General features: G+C 37.5%; 1 long non-coding RNA gene across 1 annotated transcript in view; it reads right to left on the reverse strand.

Annotated features, from left to right (window-relative positions):
* Positions 1 to 6,286: 6,286 nt before the first annotated feature.
* LOC119783614 overlaps positions 6,287 to 19,313 on the reverse strand; it is a 30,872-nt gene continuing 17,845 nt past the window's right edge. The window contains exons 2-3 of the long non-coding RNA XR_005280826.1: positions 12,429 to 12,541; positions 6,287 to 6,396 (exon numbers count right to left, since the gene is read on the reverse strand). This is a non-coding gene — a long non-coding RNA (uncharacterized LOC119783614). The remainder of the gene's footprint in view (positions 6,397 to 12,428; positions 12,542 to 19,313) is intronic.

Consider the following 19,313-nt stretch of genomic DNA (forward strand, 5'->3'; position numbering starts at 1 on the left):
TCATTATTTTTTTATAGCAAACTATAGTGAGTTGTAGTATTCATATTATCCATCCCCATTTCTAATACATGACAACTGCAAAATTTGCTACAGTATACTATGCAGAATATTTGTTATAAACATCACAAATACTTTTTTTATTATTAAAAAATCATAGATTTTATTTCAGTCACAGTAGTATTATTTTAACATGTTTCTTCTAGCTTTGCATATTATAAAGCTCACATTGTTGCGTGTTTGTCTTTGCAAAATAAGTAAAGCTCAATGAGAATAAATGGTGAGCAACTTCGAACATAAATTTTCAAGTCTTGCCACAATTTCTCAGTTGGAACTTAGTTTGCTTTCATCTGAACCAAACCATTGTATCTTTGACTGTACGTTTATTTATTATGTTGGGAAAACAAAACAATTCAACAGGTTTTCTTCAAGGATTTCCCTGTAATTAACTCCATGTATCCTATTTACTGGAACCTGTTTTTGTTTTTCTATTTAAAAACTAAGCATCCGAACATAAAGCTGCAACCAGGACTTTGATCACCACTGGTATAGGGTGTTCAGGTTGATGTGCAGTGTTAGTGCCCAGCTGCACATAGTTATACACAAAATGTTCATTTAGGACTAATTTGAGCAGATAAACTCCATCCAGATGTTTGCAGTGTTCCTTCAATTACACATTTATCGTCACTGGGTAAATTAGGGTGTGACAGTGGGAAAAAAAACAAGCAAACAGGACTAAATAATGTGAAAAGAGCAATAATGTATTTGCTGAACTTCACAAGCCTTCACAGAACAGCTTCATTTATAATGAGATTAGATTATATGCAGGTAAACAATACTTAAAAACTGACTTCTGGAATTAATTTCAGGACATCAGAGAAAGTAAATAGCTGTAATCCCATATACACATCACACTTTTAGGATCTTTATTTGTTAAAAATTGAACAGTAAAAGATTATACTATGTAGTTATTTTCTATCTTTTATCATTCTATTCTATAAAATATAACTATAAAATAGCAGAGCATTAGTGGGTGTGAATACTTTGTATGACACTGTTTATTGCACTGAATCTGCAGTAATGGTCTCCTCTCTCTTTGCTTCTCTCATTGATTGTGGAGCCACTGTGCTGGAATGCGGAAATTAATTAGACAATTTGTGTAATGGACTCCGGCACATAAAGACAAGCTGGGTTTGGCAGAGCGGCAGCACGCTGTGGATCTCATTGTCCTTGAGGAACTCTCATCCAGATGTTCAAAAGGATTGGAAGCCGACCCTTCACCTGCTCCTAATTATCATCTGAATGACAACACGGCCCGGATCAATAGTTCCCAGTCGCAGTTTGAAGATCACAGATAAGAAGCCACCTTGTTGTCAGAGAGAAAATGCTAATGTAATTAATGTCCATTAATCCTCTGGCAAAGGATCTGGGTGGTGATATTAGGGGAAGATATTTACAGCAAACATGGAGAGAAGGGGGGAGCACCACATGGTGGAAAACAAGATTTTTGGAGTCTCTTGCAGATTGTTTACGCTGACTAGCTGTAGGCCATGATAAATTAGAGTAAGAGTGTAAAGCAGAAGCAGCTTCCTGCCGTGGCTGCAACTCGTGACGAGGTCAGTGGGACTCTTTAAAGAGGTGTTAGGACTGTAGCGCCCTAGCAGCACGTGTGTGGCCGCCGCAGTAGATGCTCGCTGCAGGAGTCCCTGCTGCCATCACACACATGCTGCTTAATTACACTTCATCATAACAGCATTATCTGCATTCAGAAGTTGTTTTATCTCTTTAACAGACAATATTGGTATTTTGTTTCCTATCAGACTTTAATATTCAAGGCAATGACATTTTTTACTTTATATTTGTTTTTACTTTTCCTTTCAATCTACTTTTAATCTTATTTTTTTATTATTATTTCCACACATATTTTTCAAAGTAATTCATACCTTTTTAGGCAAAACCATTTATAGAATCTTGCAAAATACAGTATATATCACTTTTTTTTTTTCCCAAAACAGACCTCAGTTAAATGTTTAAGATTTTTTTTGAAGGTCAAACTACAGTAGAGCTTAACTAAGTGGGAAAAAAACAGGAAACTTTGTTCAGGTAACTCTTTGCACATCTAGAGACTGATCCCTTTGTATTGATTTTTTTTTTTTTTTTTTTGTGAAATAGCTCACGCACAGAAAGTGTTCATAAACATGTTACTGGTCATTTGTTGGGGTTTATGTCAGGACTTTGACTTGGCCATTCAACCATTCATATTTATTTTTCTCCAGTAAAACCCAGCAAATTATACCATTGCTATGTTTTTTTGAGGGGATTTCATGTTCAGATTTATGTCCAATTTTCTATGGCCACCAGCTAAGCGATTTGAAAAAATGATCCCCAGTTTTAAAACTCCTTTGACATGTGTCCTCTGTCCATTTCATTGCTTCTTATGGCCCTCTTTCAAAAGTGGCTTTCTAATCACCAAATATGGGCAAAACACAGCTAATTTATGCCCTGTCAGCAAGTTCTCTGCAGGATTTTGGCAGGTTTTAAAGAGTTGCCATGGGCCTCTGATTAATGCCCAGTCTGTGGGTTTAGGTGGGCAGTCATGTCCTGGTATGTTTGCAGTTGTATAATACTCTCTTCACTACCGGATGATGGTTGAAGCATTGCTCTTTGGGATGTTTACAGCTATGTATATATTGTGTTATTACCTAACTCTACTTTGAGCCTCTCCACTACTTTTTCTCTGACCTTTCTGTTTGTTCCTTTGTCTTAACTTTGCTGTTTGTTTGTTAATGTTCTCTAACAAACAATAAAGCCCTTTAGACAACACCTGCATTCATAGTAGCTTCATCTGGTATGTTTTTGTTTGGCTGTCACACCATCTTTTAGAGAAATATCAGCTGTGCTGCTGCCATCACCACCTTTGTTTATAGATGTTCCAGCTCGCCCTGTTTTTCAGTGTAGTCCTGTTTCTCTGAGTGTGATTGGCTGGTTGTGCTCTCTTTGTCCTCTGACATGGGAGCTGGCTCTGAGCTTTTTCTGCCTGGCTGTTTGTTTCCTGTATGGGTCTGCCTGCCCTTTTATATCTCTGCTTCTTTTTATATGTCTGCTTTTGTCTCCTTGAACCCCAGTCAGCCTCAGCAGATGGCAGCTCACACTGAGCCTGGTTCTTCTGGAGGTTTCTTCTTGTTAAAAGGGAGTTTTTCTTCTCCACTGTCACTACAAGCATGCTTAGTGTGAGGTACTGCCTTTGAGTCAATGAGTCGATGCACTCAACTGGTTTTCCTTAGATAGAAAACTTTGAACCAGTCTGACTGCATGATCTGGTTAAATTGTAAAGTGCCTTGAGATGACTTGTGATATTAATTGGCGCTATATAAATAAACCGTATTGAATTGAATGGTGAGATTAAATAAGGGCTAAAACAAGCTTAGTTTAATCGGAATTGATTGCTTATTTAAATAATCAACAACTAATTTAGTAACGGATTAATTGTTAACTGGAATATATAGACTCTAAAACATACATATAGCTGACAGAGTGACCCACTTAGAGCAGTACTTATACCAAGATTGTAAAAAAATATATTCAATATATAATATAAAATAAATATATAAATTTGAATTTAAGATTTAAAAAAAATTGTCAATATGCTCTTTCAAGAACTTCGTAAGTGGAAAAGTTTGAATTTCACCTAATTTAATTTCATAAAAGTTCTTCTTTCAAGACTGGCTATCCAATTATTAATCGATTAATCGAAAAACTAATCAGCAGATTAATCTATTTGCTAAATAATCGTTAGTTGCAGCCCTAGATTTACTGCTGTGTTCCTCGTTATTAGGTCATTTTAGGGAGTGTATTACCAGTATTTCTCTTCGGTTTTATACTAACAGGCAAGGTGACAAAGGTTTGTGGTCAATGCCTGAGCGATGTCTGTGAATAAAAGCCTTAGTACCAAAGGGTTATTTTGGTTTTGTTCCAGATGCAGAGCATCTTATTGTTAATCGGTTCACTTCCTCTGCTGCTGTCTCGTAGCTGATAACGACCCTGACCTCCCAACAACACAAACACTCTGAGCCTTTCTGCCCCCGTCATCCTCCTCCTCTTCAAGGTGCAAATTTCACAACTCTCTGTCTGACTGAGCTCATGATTAACTTGATAGTTTTTTCCTTTTTTTTATCTTCAGATCCACAGTTCACCACATTGCTTCCCACAGAGGCAATAACAATTTCTCTGAGAAGTTTCAGTCTTCATGATTCAAAATTATAAACCCAGCAGGAATCAATGATGATCCTACTCTTGTTTTTCATGCAAAGATGAATAAAGCAGGTTGCGTGGAAAGAAAAACCTGCTAAATTAAAACTATTTTGGTGTAAAATAATGCCATCTCCTTTTTAGATTATTCTATTACATATTACATGATCTATAAGAACTGAGGAGGGGAAGAAAGGAAGCCCTGTTCATGTGTGGGAGGAAGTATTCGTTTAAAGATGGAGGGAGATGGAGCAATACATTTTATTCCTTGTGCGAGGTAAGGGCCATATTGCCCACCATTAACAGAGCATCACGTCGGCACGGGCAGATAATTAAGTAATCCATGAAAGCATGAGCAATGTGGGACAATCCACTAACATTCAGTGCTCCTTTGCCACATAAAAACCCTCGCAACCCTCCCACCTCCACCCCGCGACATCATTTTAAATTAGACCGGAAAATATTATTGCATTGTGATTTGAAACTGCTGCTGTGGTGGAAAATGTTCTGCTCACAGCCCCAAACTAATGATTCCAGAGAGATGAGCTCATTTTAAACATGCTCGTCGCCTGTCACACTTTTCGGATCCATTCCTTTGTAAACTTTAGGTTAATATTTATTTGAGCATAGAAGATTTGTTTTGGGTGGTTTTGTTTTCATGCTTTTTAGGAGTCATGACTAACAGCTGTACCTACATCTAACAAATGAGTTGGATGAATATTTCCTAAATGAATATTTGATCATTTTATGTTTTAACACTCTTTAGAGGCTTTATCTTAACTGCTACACTAAAAAAATACTTGATTGATTGAAATATTATCTGTTAAGCTTATTTTGTGAATGGCATGTTTAGTGGTGTTTAAATTTCAACAGCGTTAACAACTGAAATAAACATTTTGATTAAAATCAAGCTAAAGATATTGGTTTAGATACATCAGCCCCTGTGGTGCTGTTGCGCTATAAAGATTAAAACAGTTACAGTAGTATGTTTAAAGGAGTTGTATTATAATTTAGTATATTGATTTAGAGAGAGTATAACATTTAACAAGACTTGTGGGTTATAAAATATTGTAGGTTGGGAAGGATTTTATAGTAGGACAGCTAACCAGCTTTGAATCACAGATGAACTCGCTAAATTTAATAGCCAGCTGAGTTTTTAGCATCTTAATGCCGGATGTCCCCATGTAAGAATAAAGCCTAAAAGTTTATGACTATTTAGGTAACTCTGTATATAGGTTTTATTCACTAATGAGGGAGAAACTAGAGCAAACCTGATATTAATCAGCTAAAAAATAGTTATTTGACAAAATAAGCCATCTAAATTTTTGGGAATTTGCATGATCTAAACCAGTAATTTTAAAATTATAAATAACACTTACAGCATTAATACATTTTAATATATTAATAGGCTTGTTTGTAGGAATTGAAGGAATAAACAACATTTTCATTAATCTCACATTTTTCTATTAAAATATTTGACTTGCTCTGGTCTAATAATCTAATCTTATATGTTGGGGTTTCATGGGTATGTGGAAAACCATAAATTTTTTCCAAAAATAAATCTTTAAAATTGTCAGACTCGATGTATTTAATCTATACTATGTGTTTTACTTCGAGAACTGAGCTACTTTTCAAGAATATTCTAATTTATTCAATATCATTTTTACAGTTGTACAGCATGAAAAAAGCAATTAACAAAACAAACAAAACTTCACACTGATAAACTGTTAGAAATGTTGGACTGAATTTTGTTATATAAAATCCATAACATTTTGGATAGATTTTATTTCATTTTTTTCAACAGAACTTTTGTAAGTTTAACAACTGCAACACACTAAAATAAATCAATAAGTTTCTATTGTGATGTTGAATTCAAGTGAATTTCGTTTTAAATAAATAATTAGTGACTTTACATTTCATAGTCTTTAATAAATGTGTATTTTCAAAGGGGTCATGTTTCTCACACAATAAGTGCAGGTCCTCCCTGAGCACCACATGCAGGGCCTTAAACGCTCCATGTTCTGTGTTTGGGTAAACTGCGTAACAAATTAAAGAAAAAAGGCTTGAGCCGGAGACAGAGAGTAAACTCCCTCTTGGACAATACCTTCCTGTATTATTAATGCTGAGCAGCACTGGTCCTGGCGTTGTAACCTGCAAAAGATGGGGGAACATGCTCATTGATGATATCAAGGTGACTGAGCACACACAGAGCAGCGGGCCAGCTGCTGTTCAGGCAGCACGATGGAGTTCACGCTGTGGACTAGGTGCCTGACTGCATAATTGGAAATTATTAAACAAGGCTCCGGCAGTGAGGTGATCATGAAATTGTATTTTCAGTCTTGAGGGATGGAAGCACGAATTAAAACGTTGCCATTTGTTAGGAAGCGGGGAAAAACAAATTGAAGACTCTTGTCTTAAGATGTCCCATGATCCTATTTCTTTTTAAGAAACAATGGATAGGCATTTGAACGTGCAGGGGAGATTGATGATAGAGAAGGCTGTTGTAAATTGTATGTAGTTGTACAATTTACGACGATAAATATTTCAGCAGCAAGTCAACCAACATGATGAAATACAACATAAGATGTCAAATTTTCTACAACTGAGGCAACCAAACAGTCAGCCAAGACAAACTGGCTTTAAAAAAACATCAAACAGGATGCAATATTGAGGATAGTAAAATGATAAGTTTTGGATCTTCAAAATTCTTCAGTAGTCATGATGACTGTATTAATATCTGAGCAAAATACAAAAATCTAAATACGGTAAAAGAATAAACAATTCAAAAAGGAAAACATATTCAGAATGATCTAATGAAAAAATGAAAAAGTAAGTATTATACTTACTGTTGCAAATAAATAAATAAAATATATGTATATATATTATCACAGCTAAAATATCCAGAGGAAGATGAAATGCAGAACTGCTTAGTTCTACGTCTTATAGTTTATTGTTAAACTAAATACATGTATTTTTGCTGTTGTAAGCAACAAACAAAAGCAAAATGTTACAGAATTGTATCTGTTTTTATCAAATGTCAAAGTTCTTAGGTAAATATCACTTTCAAGACATAATATTTTTTGATTTCTTTATTTTCTTAAGCCTGTTCTATTTTCCCATGCAAATCGTCCTGTTGTCCTCCAAAGTGGACATGCAATGAAATTAAAATAAAAAATAGATTTAAAAAAATTAAAATTGTAATGTGGTTTTTTTTAGGTCCAAATACATGAGAAATCACTTTTCTTCGGTCTCCCAAGGATATATGTGTGTGTGTGTGTGTGTGTGTGTGTGTGTGTGTATAACTAGGCTTTTGTTGCTTTTTCTGAGGACGTTTCAACACCTAACATCCAGGAATGTTATTGTTATGCATCAATGCAATCAATTTATTCCTGTCACTGTCAGTGAGACTTCTGCTCCTCTCAGCAGCCAAGAACTGCTCCAGTTGTCTTGAGTTTGAAAGGTTCCTTTTCCAGACTTCTTTCAGCTCCTTCCAAAGATGCTCAATAAGCTTTAGGTCAGAGCTCATAGAAGGCCTTTCCACAATCATCCAAAGTTTTCCTCATAGCCATTTTTGGGTGTGTTTAGCTTTGTGAGGATCATTATACTGTTGCAGATCCATGACCTGAGACCAAACTTCATACAATATGCAGCACATTTTTTTCAAATATCTAGGATTTAGGTTTCTCAGTATCTCAATATGCTTAACTTTTCCCTCTGTGAACATATAACTGATGTGCCTTTGTCTCACCTGTCCATTGGACATTCTTCCAGAAGCTTTGTGTTTTCCCAACATGTTTTTTGGTAAATTCCAGTCTGCCTTTTTTATAATTTATTTTTCAACAATGAGGTTCTACTTTGGTTTCTCCCATTAAGTGTAATTTGGCTCAAACAAAGACAGATGGTGCGATCTGACACTGATGTTACTTAAGCTTTAGGTTCATCATTAAATTATCTAGAAGATTTTATGGGCTCTATGCTGCCATTCATAAATTCCATCTCTTGTTATCTTCCTCCTGCTGCCACATTCAGGGAGGTTGGCTATAGTAGCATGCATCTTATATTCCTGATTAATCTATTCAACTGTATTCACAGGAACTTCAAGCTAATTCTCAATAATTTTCTTTCTGAACTGCTGAGAGAACACCATGTCACCAAACACCGCAGCGACTACATGTATCCCTGTATAAAGGCCCACTGACTGATTACAAGATTGTAGACCCCTGTGTTGTTAATTAGTGGACGCACCTTGATTGAACATGTCACTTTGGTCACATTATTTTCAGTTTTTTAAAAGGGGTATCATCAATTTTGTCCGGGCCTGTTACACAAGTTTATTTTTCAAAATCATTGTGATGAAGCATGGTTGAAATGCAATTTCTGACTTACATTTAGTTATTTTCATTGCATTTTAATTTTTTATTTTATATGTTATTGCTATGACCATTGCACCATTGTAACCATTACATTGTTTTTCTTGGTTTACTAATAGATTACATAGTTAAACAAAACAATGTTTAAGTGTTTAACACATGGCTCACAAGGGTGAATTATTCTGACCCAATGTGACAGACACATTAAGAAATAGATCCTAAAAAAATATTTGTAGGTATTTGAACTTAGTGTCTCTTCATTCACTTTAATGTATTGTGAAACTAGTGAATATATAGTATTGGGTTTTCCAGTCACCTAGCTGACACAGTATCAGATAAAACTGGGTATCAACATGCTGATAAGACAAGTGAGACTGTGCTTTGAATTAAACACCTCAAAGGGGGGTATTATTCTAGCTGTTCATAGGTGTTTCCTGTAAGGAACAGCTGTGCACAAGATTTACCAGTAGCAATAAAAAACACTGTTTCTTGACCCCACATTCTTTGGGTTAAAAAGCCCTATCAGGAGGCTATGCATTAGTGTGAACAAATACTTTTTTTGAATTTGTTGTAATTACTCTATGTATTTACCATAAGTTTTCGCATGACATATCAGTGACAGTATTCAGCTTGCTCTGCTGTCTTGGTGATACCGTCACTCAAAAGTTTGGCTATTGCATTTTTGAATAAAGAGATCCACAAGTGCTCTTCTGTAGGAAACATGCCATGTTACAAGAGTATGAAACTTCTTTATTCTCATTCTCATGCCATCTGCAAGGGGAGGAGGTAGCACTGCTATGCAAAGATGTGTGCCAACTAGGAAAGATATAGTTCCGCTTTTAGAGAATTTTATATTTCTTAATATTGAAATGTGGGTTATTTTGACTCACTACAAACCCACAAAGTACAGCATCAAAGCAGTCCATTGTTACGGTGAATCTAAACATTCTCATATTACAATAAAAATGTGATATGTTTTTAACTCCACTAAAGCAGTCATGCTTTATTACTGACTAAATACACATGGGTTATTTCATACAGAGTTTTGTCATTCCATCCAAAAGCAACATTCAGTTTCTTCAATCTGAGAAAACAAAAGAAAAAAAGCATTCAAATAAATCTGGCAGCTTCTCAGCAAATATGAACTCTTTGGTTAATCTTTTAAAGACACTAAATCCCCAAACTCCCATGCTATGGATTAAAGATATACATAAAACCTGATTTACATTTAGACAAACCATGTAAAAGCCTTTTAAAGTGGAAGGAAAATGTTCATTTCGCAGCTATAATGAATCTTGTGACCAACAAGCAGATGCAGCTGAACTCATCAACCTTCTCAGTTAATCCCAAATGTTGGTGAGCTTGTGTTTTTGCTGTCTTGTCTCAAAGTGTTTGTCTCTGCTCTGTGTGCCGTCTGCATTTCCTTCCTGTTCTTTGTTCTTCCACTAAACATATCTTTAAGTCACCCTACGTATCGCAACGGGACGCATCTAAAACCCCACCCCCAGCAATGTTTCATATACTACTACTTCAGAGTGCGTAGTATAAGATCTGAAGTGTTGGTTTGTGGTTTTTGTTGTTTTGTTTTTTTGTTTTTGAAGTTGGGAGGTACAATAAATGCAAGTGTTTGTGTAATACAACTCACATACACACCAGACACCTGTAATGCTACCAGCAGGGTATGCAGGATACTATAGAGAAAAGCTTTTCAGGTGGGAAAATATCTGAGCAACTTGCTGGTTATGACACACGATAGTTCAAAACTTTATCTACTTCTCCCATTCTTTTGTTGTATGCCTGCTTTAATACCCCCTCATCCACCCACATATGGAAACAAGCTCCATATTAGTTATTGCAGGTTAGTTGTGGGTCAGAATTCAGATCAGAACCAGGTGTTTTTAACATTATGTGTACATTTTTCATGTCAGTCCTTGTGGAGATCAATCCTTGCAGTGACCCACCCGTGTGCACTCAGGAAGCACCACTATGGGCTTGTTTTTCACTTGCACACGAAAACAGGCATTAAAAACAGCACATTAACTTGGACTGAAGCAACAACCATAATTTTAGCCAGATCTGATAGAGTCTTTTATAAAAGCATTTACATCCCATTAGACTTTTCCAAATTGTATCCCACTGAATACACAAACTTAAGCATGTTTGTTGCTTTTTTTAATGTGGCAGAGCAAAAGAAAGTATTGTTTAGATGAAGCCTGGAAGTGCAGTCAATCTGCTGGTCCCATCCATGGATCAGTAAAGGTGAGAACATTGGCCTGGTTGCTTTTTCACAGAGATATTTAGCATATGCCACATAGTGGGCCTCACTACTGTCAGCTGCAGGTGTAGTGACCAATAGTTTTGTCATCAGCAATTAAAAATGTAATTTCTAATTGTGAAGTTGCATAATGTCTGATGAAGTAGCAAAATAAGATGGAAATCTAATATAGTTATTTAATGGTAAAACTAGGTTTGGCTAACAGCTGAGTGATTGAGCAAGATTCCTACGGCAAGTCTTGTTCATACCTGAGAGAAGATTAGAGATCGGGAAAAAAATGGTGAATGCAGCATTTTCTCCAAAAGCACTCAAACAAACGATTTAAAAAAGAATTAGTTTGTACGAATGCTTTTTTGCATCAGGCCCGATTTTAAGCGGTTGCAACAGACAGCAGTTTTTCTCCGATACTGAGCAGATCGGAAAAATATAAATAAAAAGCACAATAAATAAAGTACATCTCATTGTTTTTGTTTTTTTTTTGTTATTTTGTATTCAAACAAGCAACTCTTAAACCAACACTAGGTAACTTTTCAACCTTCAGAAAAATATTTCGATAACTTGTGTGATATACATCAAATTACAAATAGAAGTGGCAGCAGGGGACAGGAGCCATACCTAACCCACCCCTGCATTCAGCCAGGTTTCAGAATACATAAGACTAGGACTAGTTTAATTTATATAGTTCATGAGGATAGTTTTCTCTGCGATACATAAGGCAGTGAAGATGACATAGAGTGAATCTCTGTCTAAGGTGACATCATCCAGATTAGCCAGTAAACAGAGAGCAGGGGAGAATATTATAGCCTGATTTTTTTATTTTTTGAGCATATCTGGTGTAGGTATCAGATCTGCTCGGGGCCCTGCCCCTTCTTATGACATCATCATATGGCAGCGCCACTCGGACAAACTGTGTTGCACCCATTTCTTAAGAATTGGATCTCTTTTGGAGTCTCAGTATATATTATTATCTATATTTTCTATTATTTTACATTTCATTGGTGATCTAAAGTAGCCAGAAGTAAAAACAGTCATTGTCAGTCTTGGCTTCTAAAAAAGACTGAACTCTACATTTTAACAAGGTGACAAAAAAAAGTCTCGCGCTACCCAGCTCTCTCCCGTTATATCATTCTCTTGCAGTTACTTTATCCCCATATTTATCAGGTAAAACTTCATTGATCACCAGACACGCTAACATTACAGATGCTCCCTACTTGGCACACGGACACTGCATGATGTTTTTGTCGTTGTCTGGGCAAGCACAATGTATTACATCATGTGGCAACGTTCAGCAATCATATAACGTAGCTTCACTGGCAAGCACAGGGCCAGAGCAGATCTGAGCACCCTATCAGATTTGGTCCCTACAACGGGACCTGGTGCCCTAAAACCATTTTGTAAAGAAATGGCCGTCTGTGCTTCCAATGGCATAATACCGCCTTCACCATGCTCTCTGTGGCATGGTGGTCTGTTTTCTTAGCTTAAAAGCATTTGTATGTTGAACAAAATGTTTACAATTGCTAATCAACTTATTTTCATACCTTAGGACTTCCCTTGGTGTTGTTTTAACAATTGTTCTCCTCTTGTCACTGTTCCATTAAGGCCAGCTCTGCAGAGAGCAAAGCTGACAGTTCCTGCTGACAGATTGTTCCATCTGTAGAAAGAAAACAAGGAGTGTACATTTGCAAAATGCTTGAGCAAGAGGTCAAAGGTGAGCGCATGTTAAGGCACATGGGCAGTATGGCTTATTGTGCACTGTTGTACAGAAGCACAGAGGTCTCTTCAAAGCAGTCTCTTCCTATATGCTGTTGTGTACTGCGAGAGGGTCAATTTGCAGAACAAGTCTAAAGTGAGGGTGTGTGTGATGAGGGTTTGGGGGGGGTCTCTCAACCCATATCCTCAGCCCACAGGGCCTGCAGAGAGAGCCCCTAATATGGCAAATGAATGCATGAGCGAATACAAGGGTGTATAACTGAATGAATAACCAAAGACCATTTACATAATTGCACGTGGGATGTGTGTTTTCTAACGTTTAGAGCCTATATTTGCATATTTGCACTGTATAGAAATTATTCAGTCAATACTGAAGATCCATCATGTAAATACAACTCCTTTGAAATAACGGAAAATACAGAGTTAAAAAAAAAAGCGAGAAGAACTCATATAATAATCATGTTAATGACATTCTCTGTCCCGGGAGAAGCTCTCTTTCCAGCCTCCAGAGCAATTACTGTCAGAATCAGCAGAGTGATCTGAAAAAACTATGCTGTCACGTTTGCTCAGCAGGTAAGTATAAGGCAGAACGGCTGAATAAAAAGAAGAGGAATGTTTTCTGTGCCATATCCTTTTTTCATCTTTGTTTTTCTTTCTGCAGGCCCTCAGCACTGATCTAAGCTCAAACAAACCATCTATTTCAAATGTCAAGGGGGTCTTTGTTTCACACATGTGATCACAGTTTGCAAAAACTCCCTGCAAATTGTTGCCACTGTCTTGTTGCATCATTTGAAGTGTTACTTTCCTTCATGTCGTCCTCCTTTATGATCAAGGCAGACATGGGGGCTTATGCACAACACTGTTTCAACTATTCAAAAGCTGCACTATCACTCTACATTCCTTTTGTTGTTGTACGAGGTGGGATAAGAGGATTGCTTTAACCTTCATATCGCCTGTCGAAGAATGAATGCAGGTGGGCTTGGTAGTATTGGATGGGGGGGTGGGAGGGGGTCAAAGTGAAAGAGTGGCAGATGAGGAGGGATATGGAGGAGGAAATGTAGGTACCAGAGTGCTGTGGTGACCTGCCTACCCTTCACCTTTTGTCTCTCCGTGTGGTGCTGTTAAGAGTGCCGGAGGAGGACAAGTGAAGAGTCGGACTCTGGCCAGCAGAATGGCACCCCTGCCTGGGCTTTAACCTCTTCTCCCTGCTTCCCTTCATCTTGCTGGCCTCCAGCTATAAGTGCATATTTTCCCAGTAAGAGTGGGAATGGGGGTTGAAGTGAAGGTGGTGTATTTGAGAGCTGAGGGGATACAAACACCTCTAAGGCCCAAATGAGGAATGTGTAGCTGTGTTTGACCAGGTCATTCAGTTTTTAAAACAGTTTGAAGGGACTGGAAGCTTTCTCTCTTTGTAATGGTATGCTGCATTTGGTTTATGGTCTTTAATTCCTTCTTTTACCTGTAATCACTCAAGTTTCTCTAGTTTGGCTGCTGTAATTCAATGTGTCATGAAATAGTCACAAAGGCAACTGCTTTTGTTTACAGGCTTTAACCTGCTAAAATGCTTTTTGGCTTACTTGGCCATGCATATAAGGGTGGCTGCTGGAAACATGAGAGGATCTCCACTGATATTTCCTCAAAATGGGGTGAGGGGGTGGATGGGGGGTAAATGAGATGGCCTGAGGGAAGGAGGAGGCACTGATCAGTGTCCAGCACATTAGGCACCACTCATTCCCTCACACACAATCATCTCATCATATGCAAAACAGCAACCTTCCAGGGGGGAAAAACAAAAACATCCACACTAATGAAACCCTCGCTTTTAATGTGATTCTGAGGAGAGTACCATTTGGTGGAGATGGAAGATGTGGTACGTGACAAAGGAATATCAAGGAGCATATTATGTAGAGATTACAGATAAATGTATTTAAAAGTAAACTGTCTTCTCAACATTTGTAATTTTTACACTAAATGTCAGAGTTTTATCAGCTTTGTGCTTTAAGGTGAACACAACTTTTGATTTATATGAAGTGGTTTGATGGGTAGGAGCTGATAAAGACCAAGACCATCTAGAGCCTTCCTTGTAAACAATAAGTTCATTTGCTCATACAACAGTATTTACTTAAAATATAAAACATTTTAAACTTATTTTTAACAAATATTGTTTAAAAACTCTTTGCCATACCTTACATATTTTAAAGTAGCCAAGATACAGCATCACTGATTATGCCATTAAGTCTTTGTGCCAGGTCAATTTGGCATTCCAATTACGAAAACTAACATTCCAGGTGCATATGAAGAAGTTTTACTTTATTAAGTATAAGTATGTTGTGATAAATGTGACAATGTTTATCAATATTATCCCCTTATAGCACATTTTTTTATGGTATGCAGAGTCCCATTTAAGCCCATAAGTGAGTTGTCTGTAGTTAAAGGTTTTATTTATTAGTCATTAGTCAGATGTGGTAATACTGTAATGAGGACCATTACAGGACAGGGAGAATGCACTCTAAATTAGGAAAGTGCAAACAGGATTTATCTTGGAGTGAATTGTGTTTTTGATGTTATAGTTATAGTAGGCATCAACATATATGTCTCTGTTGATTGTCTAGGTAAACAGGTAGGAAAAGGAAGCACCATGCTTACTATTAGTGGTTCACATTGGGATCACTGGACGTTCTGATCCCACCATCCTTTGTGCCACAGGACATATAGACAAAAGGAATTCTGTGACTCATGCAACTTCATACGTTTTGGGTTTATAATGGAGAGTTTCAGCCATTCAGCACATTTGTGTGACTTTTGTAGTTATTTTCCAAAAGGCTGTGGTCAAAGTTTGTAAAGCATCATCCACGCCTGTTTTATCGTGTATTGACATCCATAAGACTGATCGGCCTTTTTTCCTTTCTTACCAGTGATAGTGTTTTTACATTTACCCCACGAAGGTGAATAAAAGGAACTAGGGGCTCCAGTTTGATGAATTGAGATGGAGCAGGGGATTCTCAGGCACATGTAGACAGTGGTGACTTTGCTTTGCTTTTAAATCTGAGTTAAAAATTGTATCTTTGCTTTCCCTTACTGCTCGTTTGAGTTTCTTTCTCACTGGAAAGTTGCTTTAGTTAAAAAAAATGTGAAGCTAAGCATAGGAACTCGGATATCTGAACTGACAGAGAGCCACGTAATGGATCAACACCACAATTACACCAAATCGAATCAGCATAGCAACACAAGTCTACGTGTATGCAAACATGTTTGTATACTATGTAAAGAAGAGACCACAGATCATGACAGAGAGATGGTGTGCGATGTCTTATCTGAAAATATAAAAAAAAATATATATATATAAAATATATATATAAAATATATATATATAAAAAAAAGCTATTAATTAATAAAACTGATTAATCATCCAGCCCTACTGAATTATTATTATTTATTTATTTATTTTTTTTTTTTTGAGATTATGAACCTTCAGAACAAGGCCTAGCTTGGCTCGGTATGTCCACCTTTCTCTGGTATATGGTCCATTTTTCAAGCACTTTGCTTTTCTGTCTCTCATAGCACAGCATTCAAATCAGTAATGTAAACAAAAGCTGTTACAAGTGGTGTAATGCTGACTGCAGCTTGCAATACTTTGCAGGATCTGTTCCCTTTCGAGCATCACAGCTGCTACTAAAGTTCATTACACCTTGATGGATAAAATAATTAAAAAACATTGTTTCTAACCACTATAGTCTATTACACACGAAGCAGAAACAGATAGGGATATGGATGAGTATTACAACCAGCAGCCCCAGTGTTTGGTCCGTGTAAACCAGTTATGTCCAGTCCTCGAGGGTCGGTGTCTTACAGGTTTTCAATGTTTCTTGGCCACAGCACAGCTGATTCTGATTGCTGCAGTTTAACAAAAACCTGTTAATCAGCTACCAGTGGAAATCAGCTGTACTGCAGCAGAAAAACCTGTAGGACTGTGGCCATTGAGGCCCAACTTTGGACATGCCTGGTGTAAATGAATCAAGAGCATCAGTTAATAAACAGGACTGATTATCTGTGGTGTATCTGCGCAGTTTCACAAACTTCAAAATATGGACTCCACAATAAAAACCAGCGTGCAAGTAGGTATGTGAGGAGCAACTCACAGCAACTAAATGAAGCAATGGTAGAAGATATTTTTCCTGATGAAGTACAGGACCTTAAGTTAGATTAATGTTGATATTCTCCAATTCCTAAGAAAATTTGTCAATAGAACTGACCTTTGTTCTCAAATTAATAGGAGATGAGCTGGACTGAGGCATTCCAGATTCTTTACCAGACATGAACCAATATAATTTCTAAAAATATAGCTGACATTAAGCAGGAAATAGGGTCCTTCTGTTAAAGAAAAAGCAGTAAAAACCAATGGTGCTCTCCTCGTTCAAACAGCAAACATGGGCTGAGGTTGTTTACACCAGCTGCAAGTTCTGCCACAGTTAACACATTTGTACTCCCTGAATACTTCATTTATTAAACTGTGCCAGTGCAATTTGTTCACTTAGCTACATGCCTACCTATTTGTTCCTTTACATGACAGGCTAGAGCTTCCTGTCAGGAGTGGTTTTATTTCCTCTCAGTGTGCTTCCAGCATTCAAATGTGCTGAACACACAGAGTGCATTGGGGCGGGAGAGGAAGAGATGGGAACAAGACTAAGCAGAGTGAAGTAAACAACGCTTTGGCTCCTTAAATAAAACATTTGTTTGTGATTGAGGCTTCTTGATGTGAACAGCATGACCTGTTTTACTGGGAGTCTCTAAACAGCCAGCTTCGTCGCCCTTACAGAAAATGATCCCACTCCGCTGCCTGAGGACTCCAGGCCTAATTTATATTGCATGAGAACAAATTTTTTTGACAACTTGAGTGATAGATTCATACAAGGCCCAAATGTTTTCGTTTTCAACAGAGGGCCAGTCTAAGTGACATAAACTGTTATTAATAAAAATTTTAACAATACATGGCATATTAGTTTTTACTGTTAACATGGCTATGAGCAGGAGCAAATGCTGGCAGCTTGGGGCTTCCAGGGAATACGGGCGGCTGTCTGAGTCAACATTTCAAGTAAGTTGGGGAGGAAACGCAGCATGTGGCGCTGTGTCCTGTGGAACAACAGGAGCTTTTGTACAGTTAACACACAGAGTCAGCACACCTAAAAGTCAAACAGTAATGACAATATGCTTTACTATTAAAAATCCTGCATTAAAAAAAGAAAACAAACCCCTTAAACAAGCTTCTCCAGATGTGCTAACATTTAAGATTATATTTCAGAATAAGATACATATATTTTAATAATTTTTTGTAATGTCTTATTTGGAGCAGCTTTTAGCTCTGTTGCCTTAAAGAAAAGGTCATGGATTAGCGGACTGTAGTCCAGACCCGGACCCATCTGCTGGCTAATACGGACCCAGCCTGATTTAAAACATTTATAAATTACCTCATGTTGTCCGACAGCAGTGTCTAAACCAGTGGCAAGCCCGGCGATGGGCAACGATGATGAGAAAACGTGAAAGAAAGCGTGGACTGCTGGAAGAACTGTGGTGAACTGGTGACAGAAAAGTGAAATGGCATGCCCAAAGATGACCCTGCACATTTTAAGTATGTTTGGCTCAACCTACTGCTGTGGAGCAGGTTTCTCCACAATGAACATAATCAGAAATTAATTTCATTCAGGCTCACAAATGATACCTTGATATGTGCTTGAGAATGGCTTTGTCGCCATTCAAACCAAGGTTTAAAGCCTGAACAAAAAACAGGGTTATATGAGCACAGACCCAGCCCTGGGTTCCTCTCAAACATCAGACATGGATCCTCGTTTTGGTACAATAAACTCAGTGAGGAGTTTGGCTGTTGATAGAAAGTCAAATGCATTGTCTTACCCTAATTACCAAAGACTTACCATAATTTCTATATAGGTTGGCACACTGGATTATAAGGTGCACTGTCAATGAATGGCCTGTTTTCAAAGTGTTTAAGGCGCACAGGACTATAAGGTGCAGGTTATCTCGTTGCTTCCTCCATTTCCATACCATTGATTCATTAATGTTGAATTTCATCACAGCTCCTCTATTCCAATGTTATACTGTGTGATTGATAGCCTTGAGTTTGAAGTCCGCATCATAAGCATGTCTCTTCACAGCTGCCATTTTGGGCTCGTTATACACACTGTAATATTATGGTATAGCACAGCATGTATTACTCTGTCACGCTACTGACTACAGTAGCCATAATGTAAATCCCTTATTGCCCCACAATGGGAAACTCACTCTCTGCCCTCTCCCATCCCCTTGGGGAGCAGTGGGGTTCCATTGTGTGAGGTTAAGGGTTTTGCTCAGGAACCCAGACTGCAGGCTGTGGGGATCAAACCGGGTACTTGCAACCTTCTCAGAGCACAAGCGCACTGCTCTAACCACTAGGCCAACACTCCCTCCAAATGTTGCAGGTGCTGTAGTTTACGAAAGTCGGATTAAAACATTTTGACAGAGTGCCGTATTGCACTCAAAATCCCTTCGAGGTCAGGAAGCACAACAGATTATAAGGCACACAGTTGTTTTTGTTTTTTTTTTGAGAAAAGTTAAAGACTTTTAAATGCACATTATAGTGTGGAAAATACAGTAATCTAGGTCTGTATGGTTGAATGAACCATAGCATGAAAGACTAACTAAAAGTGACTATTAAATAGAAG

Source organism: Cyprinodon tularosa, unplaced genomic scaffold, assembly GCF_016077235.1.
Source record: "Cyprinodon tularosa strain WSP-4 unplaced genomic scaffold, ASM1607723v1 ctg209, whole genome shotgun sequence".
Classification (NCBI taxonomy): domain Eukaryota; kingdom Metazoa; phylum Chordata; class Actinopteri; order Cyprinodontiformes; family Cyprinodontidae; genus Cyprinodon; species Cyprinodon tularosa.